At 42.0% G+C, this 21709-nt stretch overlaps 1 protein-coding gene and 1 non-coding gene across 2 annotated transcripts in view; both read left to right on the forward strand.

Annotated features, from left to right (window-relative positions):
- Window positions 1–21709, forward strand: part of LOC126184430 (toll-like receptor 6) — a 347148-nt gene that overhangs the window by 121129 nt on the left and 204310 nt on the right. The window lies entirely within an intron of this gene.
- Trnap-cgg (transfer RNA proline (anticodon CGG)) lies at window positions 3108–3182 on the forward strand. Its single transcript has one exon. It is a non-coding gene; the product is annotated as a tRNA-Pro (tRNA).

Genomic DNA, 21709 nt, shown 5'->3' on the forward strand with positions numbered 1-21709 from the left:
GCAATATATTCGATACCTCATCCAGAAACGCACCCTCTCGAAACCTGGCGAGCAAGCTACACCGCGATGCAGAGCGCCTCTCTTGCAGAGTCTACCACTTGAGTTTGCTAAACATCTCCGTAACGCTATCACGGTTACGAAATAACCCTGTGACGAAACGCGCCGCTCTTCTTTGGATCTTCTCTATCTCTTCCGTCAACCCGATCTGGTACGGATCCCACACTGATGAGCAATACTCAAGTATAAGTTTAACGAGCGTCTTGTAAGCCACCTCCTTTGCTGATGGACTACATTTTCTAAGGACTCGCCCAATGAATCTCAACCTGGTACCCGCCTTACCAACAATTAATTTTATATGATCATTCGACTTCAAATCGTTCCGCACGCATACTCCCAGATATTTTACAGAAGTAACTGCTACCAGTGTTTGTTCCGCTATCATATACTCATACAATAAAGGACCCTTCTTTCTATGTATTCGCAATACATTACATTTGTCTATGTTAAGGGTCAGTTGCCACTCCCTGCACCAAGTGCCTATCCGCTGCAGATCTTCCTGCATTTCGCTACAATTTTCTAATGCTGCAACTTCTCTTTATACTAGAGCATCATCCGCGAAAAGCCGCATGGAACTTCCGAAACTATCTACTAGGTTATTTGTATATATTGTTAAAAGCAATGGTCCCATAACACTCCCTTGTGGCACGCCAGAGGTTACTTTAACGTCTGTAGATTTGAGTTGCAACATCATATCATAAACGTAAGATCCGCAAGTCGTGGCCTAGTAGCTAGCATCGATGCCTCGAGCTTGTGAGATCTTGTGTTCGATTCCCAACCGGGGCACAGATTTTCTTCAGTCGGGGACTGGGTGCTGGTGTTGTCCTAATCATTTCGTTTCATCTTGACTGACGCACAAGTCGCCAAGTGGCGTTAAATAGAAAGAATTGCATCACGCAGCCCAACAAACCCTGATGGCGTTTCCCGCCTAGTAATGTCATATCATCATTTCATTTCATTCTTCAAATACAGAATCGAGGAAGTCCCAATAGAGAGATTTAAAGAATGAAAGGAAGGGACGTTAAGGATTAACGTCTGGTCAACGATGACGTTTTTAGAGGCAGACGACAAGTTCGGAATAGGGGATAGATGTGGAGGGAAATCGACCGTTTCACTTTCACACGGACTGTCCGAAAGTTTGTCGTAAGAGATTTGGAGAAACCATGGAAAAACAAATCTTTATTGCCGAACGGAGATTTGAAGTGAAAGCCTTCCGGATGCAAGTCCAGATTGTTAGCCATTGTACCACTTTGCTCGGTAGAGGTGTCTGAACAGGAGAATTTGGTCCCACACGGAAACGTTGCGCGTACAGCTGTCGCCATTAGTCACATAACATCTACAATAAGAAAGGTAATGTAGTGTTTGTTATTTGTCCACAGTAATGCTATAGTTTTCTTCTTCTCGAATCATGAATTGTGACGGTCAGTTGCAAATGACGTCAAAGAACTTCACAGAGAAAACGGTGTGCGTGGGTTTCTCTTGTTCACGATGAGTATGTAAACCACTAGCACTGATAATGAGGAATATCATTTTGAACGTGAGTGATGCGGTGAGTTTCAAGGAGGTCATTTCTGACAAAGTTCTCTTCGCTAGCACCCCTGAAAGCATGGTCCCTCGAAGCACTAAAAATTTCGAAGTGCCTGATCCTCAAGTATTTGGGAATCTACAGAGCTTAAATGCTCAGGTTTCTAGAACACTGCATTCATTGATAGATGTCATGTGGCATGTAACATAGGCTGTATTGCGGCTATAAAGACTGTGAAACTACAAGAACTTCACATTTAAAAGTCACAGATGTCATCCAACACGAGAGAGTAGTTATGGTACCTCCTGCAGAATCATCCTCATTCCTAGTTTCTGTGCTAAAGCTAGCGAGCCGTCACAATTCATTCGGTGGCAGCTCCTTACAGTGCATCAAGCGTATATGTTCTTGGCTGATGTGCAGTTGTCGGTATTCCCCTTGGACGAAAGACCACCAAAAGAAATGATACTGGCAAAAAATTATCCCAGAGTATTGATGACTGCATTTTATTTACTGTCAACAGAACAGACTTACAATTATCTATGGAATCGCATACAGTCTTAGGTTACATATTTACAAACGTAGTGAGGATTTAAGAATTATATGAGATGTCAGGACGCATCTGTAAATTATCAGGGAAACGATTTTAACTGGAATCTGAGTGAATGGTTCTTTTTTTGCTTAATAGTCGTCCACTGGTTACAGTTTTAAAAACTAATGTCTTCTAATGAAAATTGTTGTGAGTTATAACTATCAGAGATGTCATCGAATTCAGAGGAATGGTTTTATTAGTTCTCAAGCTGACTTTTCCGTGTAAAATAATAATAGGCAAAGTAATCTATATACTGAGCACCACAAATGCAATCAGCAACTACTGTCATTTGTCAGCTTCCCTGAAAGTGTAACACTTTACACACATTTTTGTCTGATACATATGTTGCCGAAATCGTGCAACTAAAATGCTGGCACTAGGCCGTGAGCCTTAAGAGCATTGGTGCTATAAAGTATAAACATTAAGTCCTCCGGTGGGCAGTTCGAGGAAAAAGTTTCTTTCGGTATCCACTGTGGTATGAAGCCTTCTCATAAACGTGAAAAATTTTTTTCTCTCTTATTAATTTACTCAATGGTTTGTCAATCACCCGCGAACGTCTAGCTTGTACAGCTAGCAATGGACTGTGATTTCATCATTTAGTCGTTTGAATTATCAACCAAATTCTAACGTTACATTATCATGTTTGTTCACAGGGTTCTCTTCAGTGCTATATGATTCTGAAAGCCAAACTATGGCTCTGGTCCGCTATAGTTTTTTGTAGAGGTAATCCTGCTACCACTTAAATTGTCTGGCAATACTGTGGATGGTGTTACTGACGACAGGCAGAACACCTCAGAGAATCCAGAATGAGATTTTCACTCTGCAGCGGAGTGTGCGCTGATATGAAACTTCCTGGCAGATTAACTTCTGTAAAGTTTGGAAGGTAGGAGACGAGGTACTGGCAGAAGTAAAGCTGTGAGTACCGGGCGTGAGTCGTGCTTCGGTAGCTCAGTTGGTAGAGCACTTGCCCGCGGAAGGCAAAGGTCCCGAGTTCGAGTCTCGGTCGGGCACACAGTTTTAATCTGCCAGGAAGTTTCACCTCAGAGAATGTTCTCTAATTAAACTCATAATTGAGCTCTTGTCGAAGTACGGGGAGCTTTACCGCCTCACATTAGGTACGTCTGCTTATTTTCAAGCGCAGTTATATCGTATGTTAGCGACTAACGACGCTGCAAAGCAACAAGGTTACTTTATCCTTAAATAAATCTGGTCCCACTACTTTGCTAACCCCTGTACACTGTGGCCACAGAGCAAGAAGCAGCATAATTTCTTTCCAGTTGTAATAAACAAATTTCAAGAAGACATCTTATGAATCATCATTTCTAACATCAGTTCGATATTCCATGTAGTTATTTTAAAACATTCGTAAAGTGTAAATATTACTCAGTATACAAAAGAGTTCACGTAGCTGTATGATGCATACAACTCAGTAACAGAACAATAACTAACCCCTTACTATCTGAATAAACCATACTTGAAAGAAAAAAAATCTTATTTTTTAACTAGTAATGAAGTGTAATATTGTTCACACTGTCAGTTCTAAGATACGTTGTACCTGTCGGATATAACTGGGTATGTCACATATTTGCGACAGGTATTTGAGGAATTAAACACTTGCAATTCGTTTAGTAAAACATTTTTATGTAATATTTGTTGATAAATTCATAGATTTCACGTGATTAAAAACGAAACTACAAGATGAAAAACATTTTAAATAATTATGTACAACAAACTATATCCTTGTTCGTGAAGTTCTCGGAAACAGTTTATTCTCTTGTTTAGAAACAGATGACGTTAAACTTACTACACGCGAATACCTTCTGTCCTTTATAATTGGTATTTTACATCTGTTCCTTGTACCTGTTATCTAAGGCTAATGCTTCGGATAGGCTTATCTCGAACCGGTTTTGTTGGACCTGATGCTTCTTGCATAGTAACTCTGTCTCTATACTGCCTGAAGGCCTACGTCTTATTATTTTCTCATGTAATTTCCCTGCATGCAGAGTGCCTCTTCTGTTCTGTATTTGAATTCTAGTAGATCATTTTCATTATTGGGGGCAATTTAGAAATTGTCGCTGTCACTCTTTGCAGGTAGCACGCGAACTTGTACATGTTCATTTGCATTTCGTGGAGAATGAAATCTCGCGGATACATCGCTAATAAAATAAAAGCTTCAGAGTATTAGGAGGTCATTATAATTCCCACATTGCAATAAAAAAGTAATATTATTAGCCAAAACAGTGTTGAAGTCGAATATTCATATTAATTATTGGAAACTTGTAATTAATTGAAGCACATATAAGTAAAAAATTAACATAATTGGTCTCTAAAGTATACTGATGCTTCAAAGTGCAGGAAATATTTGTTTTTACTTGATTTAGTTTCTTCTCCTGTGTGCTCTCACAAAGATACACCAACACCTAAAGATGCGTGTTTTACACAAACAGTATTTTCTAATTCATTTGCTCGTACAACTAGGTTATGGCATCAAAATGTGATTTACGTCACGTCACAGATACAACGGAACAAACCGATAATTTTCTAAACTTAACTTAACCCTGTATTTGTTATAATTCTCCAGACAGTAACGGTAACTTCTCGTGTGTATGTCGTGAACATAGACACGAACAGGAAGTCTCTCTAGAAGTACCCTAAACACACAGGAAATGGCAGCAGGCGTCAGAGCCGTTTATAGCTTCGCACAGAATCAGCGCCTACCACTACTGCCGCTCAAAATGTTAAGCTTCCAATTATTAGCGTCGCTTATGTATGATGTGAATTCGTGACACGTGGCATTAAGGGGTTAACTGTCGTTACAAATTTTAATGTTAATGTGTACATTTGTCATGTTCACTTTTTAGACGGTAAATTTGTACAGGCTGGTCGTTTTTGGTAGGTACAGGTAATTACTCGATAACACTGTCCCATATGTTACGGGGTTGTACTGGGCTTAGCTTGCATTAATTTACAAAGACCATCTGAATTATTCAGTTCTTTTTCACTGTCGCAAATTATGCCTTTACTTCGAAATCATAGGGATTAATGAGTACCTCGTTAAAGTATTCATGTCACGTAAGGGACTGATGGCGCAATAAGCTGCTGCTCTCTGCTTGGTAGCGAAGTGCTACAGCTTTTATCTGCTAAAACGTTCAACGTGGAAGCCCTCTTCAGCAATATCTACCGCTAATTTTATGAATGTGTGTATATTATTTATTGCTCTGCTTTAAAGTTTTCTTGGTCGTTTCGCGCGGGGTAGCTGCGCGGTCTCGGAAGCCTTGCCATGGTTCGAGCGGCTGTTCCCATCGGAGGTTCGAGTCCTCCCTCGGGCATGGGTGTATATGTTGTTCTTAGCGTAAGTTAGTTTAAGTTAGATTAAGTAGTGCGTAAGCCTAGGGACCGAGGACCTCAGCAGTTTGGTACCATAGGAACTTACCACAAATTTCCAATTTCTTGGGCATTTCTAAGGATTTAACCCTGGCAATACCATCTACATCTACATCTACATGGATACTCTGCAAATCACATTTAAGTGCCTGGCAGAGGGTTCATCGAACCACCTTCACAATTCACTATTATTCCAATTTCGTATAGCACGCGGAAAGAACGCACACCTATAGCTTTCCGTACGAGCTCTGATTTCCCTTTTTTTATCGTGGTGATCGTTCCTCCATATGTAGGTCAGTGTCAAGAAAATATTTTCGCATTCGGAGGAGAAAGTTGGTGATTGCAATTTCGTGAGAAGATTCCGTCGCAACGAAAAACGCCTTTCTTTTAATGATGTCCCGCCCAAATCCTGTATCATTTCTGTGACACTCTCTCCCATATTTCGCAATAACCTTACATAACGCACATTACCAAGGGATTGGGTTGGTTGGTTGGTTGGTTGTTTGGGGAAGGAGACCAGACAGCGTGGTCATCGGTCTCATCGGATTAGGGAAGGATGGGGAAGGAAGTCGGCCGTGCCCTTTCAGAGGAACCAACCTGGCATTTGCCTGGAGTGATGTAGGGAAATCACGGAAAACCTAAATCAGGATGGCCGGACCCGGGATTGAACCGTCGTCCTCCCGAATGCGAGTCCAGTGTAAGGGATTGGGGTTGGGCACTTTATGCACAGCATAAAAAAATTCAACATACGTTTTAGCACGCTCTTAACAATATCACAGCACTTTCACACGTGTAATACCTAAAGAGACGGGCGGCGGGGGTACGTTATGACCACTACAAAAAAATTTAAAAACTCAAGTTTCTTTAGTTGTTGCTTACTTTTGATCATAATGTACTTTTTAAAGAGACACTGATGTGTAAGTAAGGTCCTGATCCTGAAAATATTGAATATGACTTTCATTGCGGAAACTGACATCTGCTACTAAGACTTAAATTTTTGGTTTAAGCTTATCAAAAATTTAAAACATTTATGGAATCTAGTAGAAGAGTTCATTAAAAACGTTAATTAGCATCTTTAATTTTAAAATGTAAAGCAATTTACTGGATTACAGTATTTTCAAACTGTGGGCATAAAGTACTCTCCCGCCCTCTCCTTGGAATTGCGAAGTTTCATTGATTACATTGCTCCTCATTCGACATAGTTAGATAACTATAAAAATATCTGACACGCGTAATACCGTATAACTATATGTCAGTAACACTAAATAGAACAACACCCTCTTTTTTCGTTGAACACATACTGAGACAGCTATTTCATGAATCAGATAATGTAATCCATCAAAGCTCTTTGAATATAAATTACCACCACTCCCATTCAGGATTAGTATGCAGGCCTTTTCGGTTCCCACGACTTCGTCCATCTCTTTCGTGATGTGCCTACATCTCGTTTCCCATTGTGTCAGTACATTATTAATTTTAAGCGTCTTTTTACCTTCATCTTCATATTCATATTCATATAATTCCGATTTAATGGAGCTGTGAGCACTTTAGATTTTCTCAAGCACTTCTTTCCAATTAGAATACACAATCAGTGTGAACAGATACGTGGGTCGAAGTAGAAAGTAGGTTTCAGAAAGCAACCCCTAATGTCCAGTACTCAATTTTCGATCGATCATAAGGATTTTCTTGTTACTTATCCGTTCATTCAGTTCTAGCTTGGTATGTGTACGTGTAAATAGCTAAGTTGCCTCGTGGTTGGAGTCTACGTTAAGGTTTAGGTCATCCTATAACAGGGTGGATAAGTGCGTTCCATAGCTGAAGCAAGGCAAGGAAATACCACCTGTAATCGGCCTGTGGCTAGTACAGCACTGAGATGTTCGAACCAAACTTCGACTTGAGGATTTGTTTGCCTGTATGAATAGCGGCGCATGTAGGAAGATGACGGTGGAGTTTCACTGGTGGTCTTTATGGCTGGAAGCTGTACGTGCAACCTATCCGTGAATATGGCATGGGGCACAACTCCAGCTTATGATGCATTTTTTCTTGTCATAATAACAACAATTACTATGGGTAAGAAATCAGGTGCCTGTTCTGCCGCTAAACGTCGTACCATAACGCAACGTGAAACACATTCGTCATTGATGAAAACGTCGAATTAATTAGCCAAAACAGATGAAACGATATTTTGTGAAAAATGTAGTCGCAGTTTTACTGGTAATAAAAATAACGGTATCACATAAATATTGAGGCAATAAAGTCCACCTTACCCTCGCACGTGTAGCTCAGTAATTATGAAATATAAAAAAAAACTATTCTATTTAGAGGCCGCGGTTGGTACGACCAATAAAATTATTGAATGTAGTTAAGGTTTGTTACCAAGCAAGATGAGGCAGTGGTTAAGACACGTCACTAGTATTCGAGAGGGCGGCGATTGAAATCTCCATTTGACCATTCATATTTGTGGTTTCCATTCTTCCCCTACAGCAGTTATGGGAAATGCAGAGATGGCTCCTCTCAAAAGGACACTGTCAATATCCTTCTCATAACCAAGTCTGTTCACCTTCTGTAACAATCTCGTCGTCGACGGGACGCTGAACCGTAATCTTCCTCTCATTTTTTTCATGGCTGGCTACACAGCTTTCTCGTTGTAGCATTATGTGGAGCGTGACATTTAGAAAATGTCACCACGCTAACTTCAACACTTGTGTTCTTGCAAAGGACATCCATGTGGATAAAAGTGGAGAGAGGAAAGGCCACAACATCCGTAACTGGGTTACATCATCAGAACTGGAACGTTATTCTGCTGTGGATTTCCTGCTGAACAGCGTTTTCTGTGGTGACAGCATCTAGTGGGTAGACTGACAGTCGCAGACTTTCAGTTTTATAAATTACTAACTGTTGCCTGGGCTGCGCTCGCATATCAGTAGTTATGTTATGATGAGTGATGCTGAGTAAGTAAACTGTTGCATGTGCAGTGACATGAGCTGCCCTGACTTGTCTCCCTGTTCGGATAAGTACAACTACTGAGGTGTGATATATGCAATAACTATACGTTATGCAACTTGTACATTATGCAACAAATATAATCTTCTTTATTATGATTTATGTTCACTGACGTAAAAAACATGTTCCATTCTCTACTGTACAATTTGGAAACCGGTAGTGAAACAAACCCACGATCCGAGGAACGCAGAAGAGTTTTTTAATTGCGTAAATCTAAAACCGGATTTTTTCGTCATGGATCACCAGAATATCATCTTCCTTAAGTATTTTAGCACGATGAAGCATTTTCCACACGGCTGCTGTACTATCCAATGTCTCAGTCCTTTGCTATCAATTATCGCGCATTGATACAGATTCCTGGCCTCCAACGCCGTCTAATTTACTTCCTCCACAAGACCCATGCCACGGTATGAATGGCCAAGTCATGACGAGGAATAAAGCAGAAATAAAGTGGGTAGAGTCAAAGCGAGTTGTTTCATCACATTCTGCATCATAATTTCTTCCCTATAGTTACCAGATGCCACCATCTCTACCATCCTCACGAAGTAGAAGAACCCCCATCAACATGAAAAATGTTGTGAAATTATCGTTGTTTTATCTTGCTAAATTTTATTTTAGAATCGTATAAATAATTGTCATTAGGCAATAGAACGAATGACGTAGTTCACAGCATAGTCAGTACCGGAACTGATCCATACTGATATTATAAATGCCAAAGTAACTCCATCTGTCACCTTTTCACGACAAAACCGTTGGATCGATTTTGACGAAATTTGGTATGGGGATAGTTTGAACACTGAGGAACGACGTAAGCTACTTCAGAAAGTCTGTCATACAATATATTTATCGATTTGAAGTATACGCAATTAGGGAAATATTTTTATCTTAGGAAAAGCTAATTACTCTTTGACTGTTGAACATTATTTTATTTGTGTAAATGCTTTTTTTTTTGGTAGATTTGTTCTACATAGTACGATTTAAGATGATGAATACAAAAAAAAAATGGTTCTGAGCACTATGGGACTCAACTGCTGAGGTCATTAGTCCCCTAGAACTTAGAACTAGTTAAACCTAACTAACCTAAGGACATCACAAACATCCATGCCCGAGGCAGGATTCGAACCTGCGACCGTAGCGGTCTTGCGGATGATGAATACATTACTTATATAATTGTCAACGAGTTACCCGACAGTTCCCTACTATAATGCAAGAAATGTGGCAGTTGCCCTGTCCGCTGCATTTTCGCGACTAAATCACTGAAATGATTTCAGTGAAATTTGGTATGGAGACAGCTTGAAACCTGAGGCAGAACATAGAATTTTCTGACGAGGATGTCACTCGTAGGTGGAGAAATGCAATGATTTCAAACGAATGAGTAGTTTTTGTTTCTCTAGTGGACGATGGGCATGTATAAGTGGAGTAAGATGTGCGTAAGGATTTTATTAATTTCTGAAAGTGGCAGTTTACCTGTAGCAGTATACGTTTATGTCCTCCCGTGGAACTGGAGTGGTTCACAGGATAAGTGGTTCATTCACTGACCATCTAAACAATCGCAGACGGTTCGTATACGTTACCAAAACATTGCGCTACACGCTCCAAAACTCAATTACTTCTCACTTCTTTTTCGTTTTTGACTCGTACTTTCCATGTTACGCACCTTTTCCGCAAAGAGAATAAAAGAAATCAGACGGAACAGGTTTTCTTGTGTGTTACCACGTGCTCCCTGCCCACTGTCCCAACGAAGTACAAAACTAGCATCAAAATGAAAAATTTCGTGAAATCATGGTTGTTTTATCGTGCTGAAATTTACGTTTATATTACTTTTATTTTAGAATCGTTAAGTAACTCTAATTAGACAATAGAACGAATGCCTCCATGAAGCTGAATGTTTAACTGTGTAAATTATTTGAGTCAGTTAAATTACAAACTGAATTTACAGAACGTCGTAAATACACTATGTGATCAAAGGTATCCGGACACCTGGCTGAAAAGACTTACAAGTTCGTGGCGCCCTCCATGGGCAATGCTAGAATTCAAAACGGTGTTGGCCCACCCTTAGCCTTGACGACCGCTCTCGCAGGCAAAGTTCAATCACGTGCTGGCAGGTTTCTTGGGGAATGGCAGCCCATTTCTAACGGAGTGCTGCACTGAACAGACTTATCCATGTCGGTCGGTGAGGCCTGGTTCGAAGTCGACGTTCCAAAACATCCCAAGCCGTTCTATAGGATTCAGGTCAGGACCCTGTGCACGCCAGTCCATTACAGGGATGTTATTGCCGTGTAACAACTCTGCCATAGGCCACGCAATATGAACAGGTGCTCGATCGTGTTGAAAGATGCAATCGAAATCCCCGAATTGGTCTTCAGCACTGGAAAGCAAGAAGGTGCTTAAATATCAATTGTAGGTCTGTGCTGTGATAATGCCACGCAAAACAACAATGGGTGCAAGCCCCCTCCATGAAAAATACGACCACATCATATCACCACCGTGACCGAATTTTACTGTTGTCAACTCACACGCTGGCAGATGACGTTCACCTAGAATTCGCCATACCCACACCCTGCCATCGGATCGCCACATTTTGTATCGTGATTCGTCACTCCACACAATGTTCTTCCACTGTTCAGTCGTAAAATGCTTACGCTCCTTACACAAAGCGAGGCATCGTTTAGCATTTACCGGCGTAAGGGGTGGTTTATGAGCAGCCGCTTCAGCATGAAATCCAAGTTTTCTCACCCTCGCCTTATTATCACAGTACTTGCAGTAGATTCTGATGCAGTTTAGAGTTCCTGTGTGATGATCTGGATAGATGTGTGCCTGTTACAAAACGGTTCAAACGGCTCTGAGCACTATGGGACTTAACATCTGAGGTCATCAGTCCCCTACAACTTGGAACTACTTAAACCTAACTAACCTAAGCACATCACACACATCCATGCCCGAGGCAGGATTCGAACCAGCGACCGTAGCAGTCGCGTGTGCCTGTTACACATTACGACCCTCTTCAACTGCCAACGGTCTCTGTCAGTCAACAGACGACGTCGACCTGTACGCTTTTGTGCTGTACGTGTCTGTTCACGTTTCCACTTCACCATCACATCGGAAACAGTGGACCTAGGGATGTTTAAGAGTGTGGAAATCTAGCATATAGACACGTGATACAAGTGTCGTCCAATCACCTGACCACGTTCGAAGACCGTGAGTTCCGCAGAGAGTCTCATTCTGCACCCTCACGATGTCTAATGACTACTGAGGCCGCTGATATGGAGTACCTGGCAGTAGGTGGCAGCACAATGCACCTAATATGAAAAACGTATTTTTTTAGGGGTGTCCAGTTACTTTTGATCACATAATGTAGCTATCTGAGGCGCATAATGGTTATCTGGTGGCCAGAAAACATAAGTAATTAGGATCTCTGGAGAAAAACAAACCAGATATCTACAGTAGAACAGATACGTGAGAGAAAGTGTAGATGGCAGAGGACAACGAGACTAGGCAAGACGTGGGCGGAACTGAGGGAAATGGTCAAAGACAAAGATGGATGGCGAGTTCTCCTGGATGCCCTATGCCCCCTCTGGGGCCAAAGGAATTAAGTCAAGCGAGTTTATGAATAGTACTGTCAAATGCGTAATATGAATGATAACCTAATGCGAGGCCACTAAAAGACAAAAAGTGACACATAACAGGTAATAAACGGCTGAGGGGGTCGTGTCCACAAATGAAGAGTACTGTGACTCGATCACAGCTGTACGGTGCACCGGGCCAAGGCGTCCTGACAACGTGTGAGTCAATCAACAGCAGTCAGTGACCCACCGGCGGTAACAGCTGACCCAGACGTGATATCACGTCATATCTCTGTGTGTGTCCATCAACAGTCCAATCAGTTTATAATTAACAATCCCTCAAGTAAAACTATAAGCACACTTTATTAATACAGACTAGAAATGGAACAATTTCATTTGTTCTGCAGCGTACTAATATACATGGTGGTCCATTGATCGTGACCGGGCCAAATATCTCACGAAATAAGCGTCAAACGAAAAAACTACAAAGAACGAAACTTGTCTAGATGGTAGGGGGATACTAGATGGTGCTATGGTTGGCCCGCTAGATGGCGCTGTCATAGGTCAAACGGATATCAAATGCGTTTTTTAAAATAGGAAACCCCATTTTTTGTTACATATTCGTGTAGTACATTGGAACAACCGAAATAAAATGTTCAAACGTACCTACGTTCTGTCTTTTAATTTAAAAAACCTACCTGTTACCAACTGTTCGTCTAAAATTGTGAGTCATATGTTTGTGACTATTATAGCGCCATCTATCAAAAAGCGAAAAAAGTGGCCCAACTATAACATCCATATTTCTTTACGTACTACACGAATATGTAATAAAAAATGGGGGTTCCTATTTAAAAAAAAAAACGCAGTTGATATCCGTTTGACCTATGGCAGCGCCATCTAGCGGGCCAACCATAAAGTCATCTGGTTTCCCCCTTCAAGCTAGACAAGTTTCGTTTCTTGTAGTTTTTTCGTTTGATGCTTATTTCGTGAGATATATTGGCCCAGTCACTATCAATGGACCACCCTGTATATTTGTGACTGAAGTTTCAGTTGGCATTGATAAGCGTCATTTGTGCTCTGTTTGTTGCTTGCAGTTAATAACATCGTAAGTGGGAAAAAAACTTTAAGTAATTAATAGCCCGTCTGAGGTACAGGTTACACACCAAGTCTTCCCAAGCGAGGTGCCTAGTTCGGAGAATAACCAGTACTCCACCAACGATTGAGCAGCGCTGCTGCATGGCAGTCATCGCAGGCCAGGATGGTGCTGTCGCTGTTCGAATTGATCTTCGTGTTTTACTGTCGCTTTTTATGTATGTCTATTGAATGAATACTGCACTGGACTAATTTGGGACTGCTCTAGCGAACAGACACGGCAGTCTCTCCTTTAAAAGTTATTTTGTTTGCAACGAGAAACAAACTGATACTTTCCATCGACGCTGAACTTCTCATGGAAGAAGTGATCAGTAGTATTTTATTCGGGTGTCTCCAGCTACCCGTTGTAAAAACTAAATTGCAAATATACACCGAAACACCAGAGGAAAGGCACCTAATCACCCTTAGGAAGGACACACGGTATAGATAAACCGTTAAGCTTGTTTTCATTATCTTGTGTGCGATGAAGGGAGGAGAGGTCAATAGTCATAGCTCAGAGGTTATCTAGCGGTCATTTGAAATCCAGGAAATGATCAAGGTGACAGGAAACGTAGGTGATGAATAACTGGAAGCTGTTAGATGGAATAAAATAAATGTACTAGCGAGGCTAAAACTGGTCTCGGTATTTAGAACTTTTATCCAAAACTGTGTGTTCCACGTATTTACTACAAACATAAACAGAAAGTAGCAAGGCTCTAAAAGACAGGGGGACAATGCGAGAAACAAATCCGTTACCAGAGTTCCATTCTTAACGTGATATATTCGAGGTAAAACGAAGCGTCCGCGCGAAACGTCGTATGTCTGACTCGTTATACTGTTCCAGGTTTATGACGGCGTGAATAGGAGCTCAGAAGGTGTGCATTTAACGACGGGCATCGCAACTGCGCTGTGCAGCGTGAGTGCTAATACACTGTAGTGGATTTAAATCTTACAGTCTAAACTGGGCTAAGCATAGCTTTCAAAACAACGTTCTACAGGACTGATTTAAATATAGAAGTTACGAATACCGTAGTCGTTTCCAGTACTCTTGTTGGCAGAATGGATTAAGGCTAGGTTTCACTCATATGACAAAAAATAAAATCTTTTGAGACAATAAAAAGACATACATAGGATCCGTTTGGGGATTATGATTGAGCGTACTTTGAACTCTATTTTAGATTTTCAGTAAAAAAGTGGCTCACGTAATTATGGTTTGATCAAGGGTCTGCGAGTTTGAAGTACGCAGACTGCGGGCAGTGTAACTGCTCGTAAGTTATCTGAAATCGAAAATGGATGACATCAGTCAATACGACATTAAATTTATGGGAACTTATTACCTAACCACAATGAAATAACCATAAAATTAACGATACTGTACTAACTCGAAATTTTAGTTCGATTTGTAGGGTCTGTTTCACCCTTTATGGCTTTATAAAAAATAATTGTAACAAATGTCATGTGTTATAGGTATAAGCTCCCAAGAAATGTGTTTCCCTTTCCTGGGTCAAAGGTTGAAGTTGACAGGTTGAACCGTTTTTATTTTATGCAGCACACAGTTTAGAAAAATCGTTTCTAAAGAAAAATCTATTTAAAGTTTACGCAAAACTTGTATATGTATTATTAGCTCAATCTGCATGAAAACTGCTTGTTATAGTGTATTTTTAATGTCGCTGAATACAAATATGAAGCCGGCCAGAGTGACCGAGCGGTTCTAGGTGCTTCATTCTGGAACCGCGTGACCGCTACGGTCGCAGGTTCGAATCCTGCCTCGGGCATGGATGTGTGTGATTTCCTTGGGTTAGTTAGGTTTAAGTAGTTCTAAGTTCTAGGGGACTGATGACCTCAGATGTTAAGTCCCATAATGCTTAGAGCCATTTTAGCCACAAATGTCAAGTTAGATTTTCAAAATTCAAACTGTCCAATCCTATACAGAGGATCAAAACCATGTATTGACCAATTTTGTCCAAAACTTGACAAAAAAAGTGTTTTCGATACTTAAGTTCAGTCTGAAATTCCAAGACCCTATATCAACTCTTCCTCTAACTCGAATTGTTCCTTGAGAGCAATTCCCTCGTTGTTCTTGGCGAAAAACTGCCGTTCTGTCTAAGCTGGATACGCTGCCCTCGGCAGCCTTTACACGTTGTTCGTCAGCTTTTTCGTTGAATATGTTTGCTTGCATACTGCAATATTAATCATTTTGTGAACCTGCGTCACGGCACGACAAGTTTTATATCTGAGTTGACGGGCTGAGAGCGTCCCACGGCGGCCGCGACACTGCTTATGACAATGGGCTGCAGCAACGTTTCTAACGTACCGATTAAAAAGACCTTTTTCTTACCTATATTCTACGCACATATACCTTTCAAAAAATGCAATAAAAACACAACCGAATTTTCGGCCATTTTGAATGAGAACCTTGCCTTAAAGTGTCTGCGAGATAGCAAACAGCGTGGCAGTATCCACCTCTATCTACATGAAAGCTACACTAAGTTCAAGAGCGAGTCCATACACAAAAGTGCAAGTCCAAATCGAATTTACAGTGCCCATATAAAAGTATCCGATATGTAGATTACTATATTAGTGACTGTCTGCTTGCAACACCCCTATCAATTATTTTCATCATGGCAGCAACATTAGCAACCGTTACGAAATTGTCTCGAATGAAAACAGCCCACAGTTGCACTAATTATGTTTATTCTAAATCTTGACCATGGTTTTAACTATAATAACATAGCCTTCTTCAGAAGTCCTAAAAAGTGATCAAAATAACATCTAGACCAGTTGGGGTTGACGAACATGATTCGGAAATTTGAATTAATTGGCGGTTTGGGATTTGATCGTGGGTGAGACCGATGGGCAACTGTGCCACAAGTTCTTGAGGAAGTTACTGTTGTCACGGTTGAGACTGCAGAACGTAATGTCTGATTCTGAACCAGTGCACGAGGTGTGTCACGACAATAGAACTTGCCGTAGTCCAGCAGCAGAGCAATCTCTAGTGCTCTGGCACGCAAGCAACAAATTTTACACGCTCATGTGGAAACTGAAATGTGTTTCAATGATTTACTCGTTATTTATCTGCCGCATGTCCTTCGAGGGTCAGTCAAAAAGTAATGCCTCCTATTTTTTTTTCTACGTTTAATTGTCAGGAAATTTAAATGCAATTACATAGGTTGAAAACCACAACATTGAGGATCATTTTGTCATTTTTCAATGTAATTTCCGCCCATCTCTACAGTTTTGGTCCATCTTTGAACAAGGGCATGTATCCCAGCACGGTAAAAATCACAGCTCTGCTTCCTAAGCCATTGACGCACGGATGTTTTGACGGCCTCCTCATCTTCAAAATGAATCCCACGATGAGCTTCTTTTAGTGGCCCGAACAGATGGAAGTCTGATGGTGCCAGGTCAGGGCTGTATGGGGGATGAGGCAAAACTTCCCATCCAATTTTGACAATCTCGTCAGAGGTGTGACGACTGGTGTGTGGTCTTGCATTGTCATGCAAAAGAAGAACATCTGCCATTGATTTTGTTGGGCGAACTCGCTGAAGACGTGCTTTAAGTTTGTTGAGGGTTGTGACGTATTGAACAGAATTTATTGTGCATCCCTGCTCCAAAAAATCAACCAGAATCACACCCTCTGTATCCCAGAAAACTGTTGCCATAACTTTCCCTGCCGATCGCACAGTTTTGAATTTTTTCTTCCTCGGCGAGCTTGTGTGACGCCACTCCATTGACTGCCTCTCTGATTCGGGTTCAAAAAAATGCACCCATGTTTCGTCCCCGGTCACAATTTTGTTCAGAAACTCATCTCCCTCCAAACGGAAGCGCTGCAAGTGTTGGGAGGCTATTGTTTTCCTTGCCTCTTTATTCTGATCGGTTAACATTCTTGGAACCCACCGTGCACAAACTTTTGAGTACCCCAATTGTTTAATAATCGTGATCACACTGCCTTTACTAAGAGAAATAATGCGACACACTTCATCTGCAGTTACCCGACGGTCACCACGAATGATGTCATCAACTTGCTGAATGTTGTGTGGAGTCACTGCACTCACCGGCCTGCCGCTCCGCTTTTCGTCAGTCAACGGTGTTTGCCCTTCAGCTTCCTTACAACGACGAACCCATCGTCTAACAGTGCTGACATCCACTGTCACAACACCATACACCTTCTTCAGTCTTTCATGAATGCGTATGGGCGTTTCACCTTCTGCATTCAAGAATTCAATCACACAACGCTGTCTCAAACGAACATCGATGTCGGCCATCTTACAAACTTCTGCTGTGCTGCCACCTGTTGACACAGGAAGTTACTACTGCAGTGGATTGCAGAAGAAGGTTTGAGGAATGGCGCCAAATTCAAATTTTTCACTTAACTTAATTTCTTTAAGTAGAAAAAAAAATGGGAGGCATTACTTTTTGACCGACCCTCGTAAATACTTCCACAAAGTTTCGATCACTCGTTTGTCATGGGGATCCTCTCAATTTATAACCACCCCGTATAAGACATAAGTGCTAACCACGTTCATAGCTCACATCACCACGATATTGTGGGAATAAATTTAAAGGTTTTTGCGAAAAATGCATTTTTACGGTCCTATCACACTGAAGCTTTATGTATACGCCCTTTATAGCGTTCCAAAATTCGTTAACATTTTCCAGTTGTAAATTTTCCGGAAAACCATAAAGACGTTCTTGTAGTAGTATTGTGCGTTTTTCTACTTGTCATTAAGCAGTATCTCAAAGAAAATGAACGAGGTGGGTAACGCAGTGGTATGACACTGGACTCTTATTCGGGAGAACAGCAGTTCAAATCCCGGTCCAGTCATCCAGATTTCCCTAAAGTGATCAAGGCAAATTTGAAGATCGCTCATTTGAAAAAGGAGGTGGCCGATATCCTTCCTTGCCCCGTCTCTAATAAACTTGCCGCCGACAGGATGCTAAATCCTAATTATTCTTCTTTTCTGGACTTCATAATTAGACTGGTGCGTAAGTTCGTGGCGTTTTTTCATAAGTTTAGTAAACACAACAGGCACACACAACAGAGACTTCAGTCATCAATGATATAGTCTCGTCCAGTATTACAATAGTCTGCCGTCGGTGAGGTAACTTTTCGATTTAGCGACTGCAGAAATCACGTGGTTTTGAGGCGAAGTACTCGTCGAGTCATGTTACGACGGCGTTTTCACCCCGAAAGGAAGATCCTTGACGGTTGTTCGATAGAGAGCGGAGAAAGGGAAAATGTGACGGGGGTTCAAGGTCAGGTGAATAAGGTGGGTGCGGAATGACTTCCCAACCCAATTTCTGTATTGTGGTTGGCTCTAGCAGAATGGCGGCGGACGTTATCTTGGAGCAGCAACATTTCACGCAGTCTTCCTGGTCGTTGTTCTTGTACTGCGTCTGCAAGACATCTAAGTTGTTAACAATAAATGTCAGCGGCGATGGCTGCACCTTGAGAAAGCAATTCGTAGTACATCACAGCGTCGCTCTTCCATCGGATGCGTAATATTTTCTTTTCTGGAGGTGCTCAGGTCTTTGTACAGGGAGTCGCTGCTTTGTTTGGGCTCAAAAATTCCTTTCTTTTCCTGGTATTAGCATAAAGACACCATTTATCAGCACCAGTAACGACATGGTACGATAGTACCGATTTTTGAACCTTCCCCATTGCATGCAATTGTCGCAGTACGGTGGAATGTTCACTGTTCATAACATCTGCGCAGCGCTGAGTGGCCGCCCGTTAATAGACGCCATGTCACTAATACTGCGACCCCTCCCGCCGGAGGTTCGAGTTCTCCCTCTGGCATGGATGTGAGTGTTGTCCTTAGCGTTAAGTTAGTTTAAGTAGTGTGTAAGTCTAGGGACCGATGACCTCAGAAGTTTGGTCCCTTAGGAATTCACACACATTTGAACATTCATAACATCTGCCAGTTCTCGAATACATTGACGTAGATTATTGTGGATTAATGTATTTAAACGGTCTTGACTAAACCCCGAAGGACTTCCTGAACGAGAAGATTCTCTAATCTTAACATGATCCTCCTTGAACCGAGAAAACCACTTTCTTGCCGTGCTCGGTATCCCTCGGTATCCCTCGGTATCCCTCCCCGTACGCGGTCCACGTGGTTCTGGCTGCGTCCTCTGCTCTCATCACTAGAGTGAACTTAAACAGAAGAATAAGTCGGAAATGTTCTGATTTCTCCGCTTGGCAACCCAATCTCTAGCGTCCACAGTTTCACTCACTATCTCCAGACGAGAAAATGTCAATACGCGTACGTAAACTCAAATAGCAACAGTGAACTACATATAGAAAATGACAATCGGTAAATAAACCCATAGCAACCGGAATACCAACATACAAAACAAAAATCCATCGAACTTTTGCAGCAACCTAGTAGTAATGGTGGTCAGTTCCATGAGCATAATTTGACAAGTGACACACCTGTCGAGTGAAGGACTGCCTACGACAATGCAGATCAGTCATATTACGACCATGAATAGTCGGTCTTGTAGGTTTACAAAACACTGAGTGTCTCAAGAACTAATCATCAGCGATCACAGGTTGATTAAGTCATTCTTTTACGTATAAAGCCAGAGGCAAGGAGTGAAAATTAGTATCAAGGCTGGGAATCGAACCAAAGTTTTCTGTTTACTATTCACGGGTGTTAGCCGCTAAGTCTCCTTGGTTCAGCGGTTCACAGAACTGCACGGATCCTCCAGTTAAGTTCGATGCTGAGGTGCTATTCCAGAACATGGAGAGCTTCGGCAATTCTGTTCGTGTGTGACGAGGAATTTTAAGTAGATTGGGGTGGCAGTGGGAATTTGGATCGAAGTTGGTGATCCGTGCAGTTGTCTGTACCGCTGTGCCAGGGTGGCTTAGTGGCCGTCTGATTTCCGCAGTCGTGCGGCGCGGACGTGTGTTTACGTCCCTGCCGCGGTGCTTAACGCGTACGAGGTTCTTTACTCCGTCTTAGCCTTCGCTAGTGCTTGCGCTCTCGAACTAGAATGGCTCATTCGTACCGACAATCTACTATCAAGATCAGCTTTAATAGTGAATTTGCCCGATCAAAGGCATTTGAAATAGAACGTGAAATTGAAATTGAACCTCAAGATACGACTGGCATTCACTTCTATATCACAAACAATGTGGTCTACGTGAAACTGATCAACGACACGGACTGTGACAAGATCGTACGCGATCATAAAGATGGACTTAAATTTAAACATTTAGACCGCCATGTCGGAACGGTAGCAATTGATAATGTTGGACTTGGATTGAGAACTATACGAGTATTTGAGCTACCATTTGAGATTTTTAACGTGCTACAACTCTACGGACGTGTACTTAGTCACATAGCAGAAAAATGGACAACCCGTACCACGTACCCAGTACTCAATGGTGTGCGACAAATACGGATCGAGCTATCAAAACATGCGTCGTCCTATCTCACAATTGGAGGCTGCCGAGCGATAGTCATTTAAGACGGTCAGCCGGAAACTTGCTCAGGTTGTTGTCAGGAATGCCACGTTCGCTCAGCGTGGCTCCAACGAAGAATTGCACAGATACCGACAGGTGAATCTGTAACAGACCTGTGGCGACGTCTTCCCTCTCACATATTCAAATGTGTTCCGGGAGGACGCCCCACCGAACGTTAACAGCGCCCAACTGCTGGACAGGCCAGTCGAGAAGCCGGCGGATGACGATGGTGACAGCGGCGACGTCCCCCACCCAGCAGCACGGACCGATAGCACCAGTACAGAGATTACACGAGCAGACGGTCATCGACAGTCGAATTGTGCCTTCGTGTCCGACTGCAGTGGTGACAGAGACACTCACCCACATTCGGATACGCACGCGCACATGCGTAAGCAACGGTATCCGAAACGGTGGAAGAAACGACGTCTAACCCTGTCGGCCGACTCTTTAATACGTATGCAGGATCAAGAAACGACCGAGGAAGACGACCACCTTACAGAGGGTCCAGAGACGCCTTATCCAGAACACCACCGTCTCGACAGCAGCAAAAGGCAAGAGCGACCTGAAATACTTTGTTCTGCCACGCCAGAAAACAAGGATGACCACAGCATTTACGAAAAACTATGTAACATCTGTATGATCTTATTGTAAAGTTGTTTTTGTAATGCCATTTAGCCTGAAGATGAGGTATTCCCTCGAAACATGTCACTAAATAAATAAGTAATATAATAAAAAATGGTTCAAATGGCTCTGAGGACTATGGGACTCAACTTCTGAGGTTATTATTCCCCTAGAACTTAGAACTAGTTAAACCTAGCTAACCTAAGGACATCACACACATCCATGCCCGAGGCAGGATTCGAACCTGCGACCGTAGCGGCCTCGCGGTTCCAGACTGCAGCGCCTATAACCGCACGGCCACTTCGGACGGCCAGTAATATAATAGCTGACAAAGTTTGTGATTGGTAGCGGTAATTTTAAAAAAC

Source organism: Schistocerca cancellata, chromosome 4 (genome assembly GCF_023864275.1).
Source record: "Schistocerca cancellata isolate TAMUIC-IGC-003103 chromosome 4, iqSchCanc2.1, whole genome shotgun sequence".
NCBI lineage: Eukaryota > Metazoa > Arthropoda > Insecta > Orthoptera > Acrididae > Schistocerca > Schistocerca cancellata.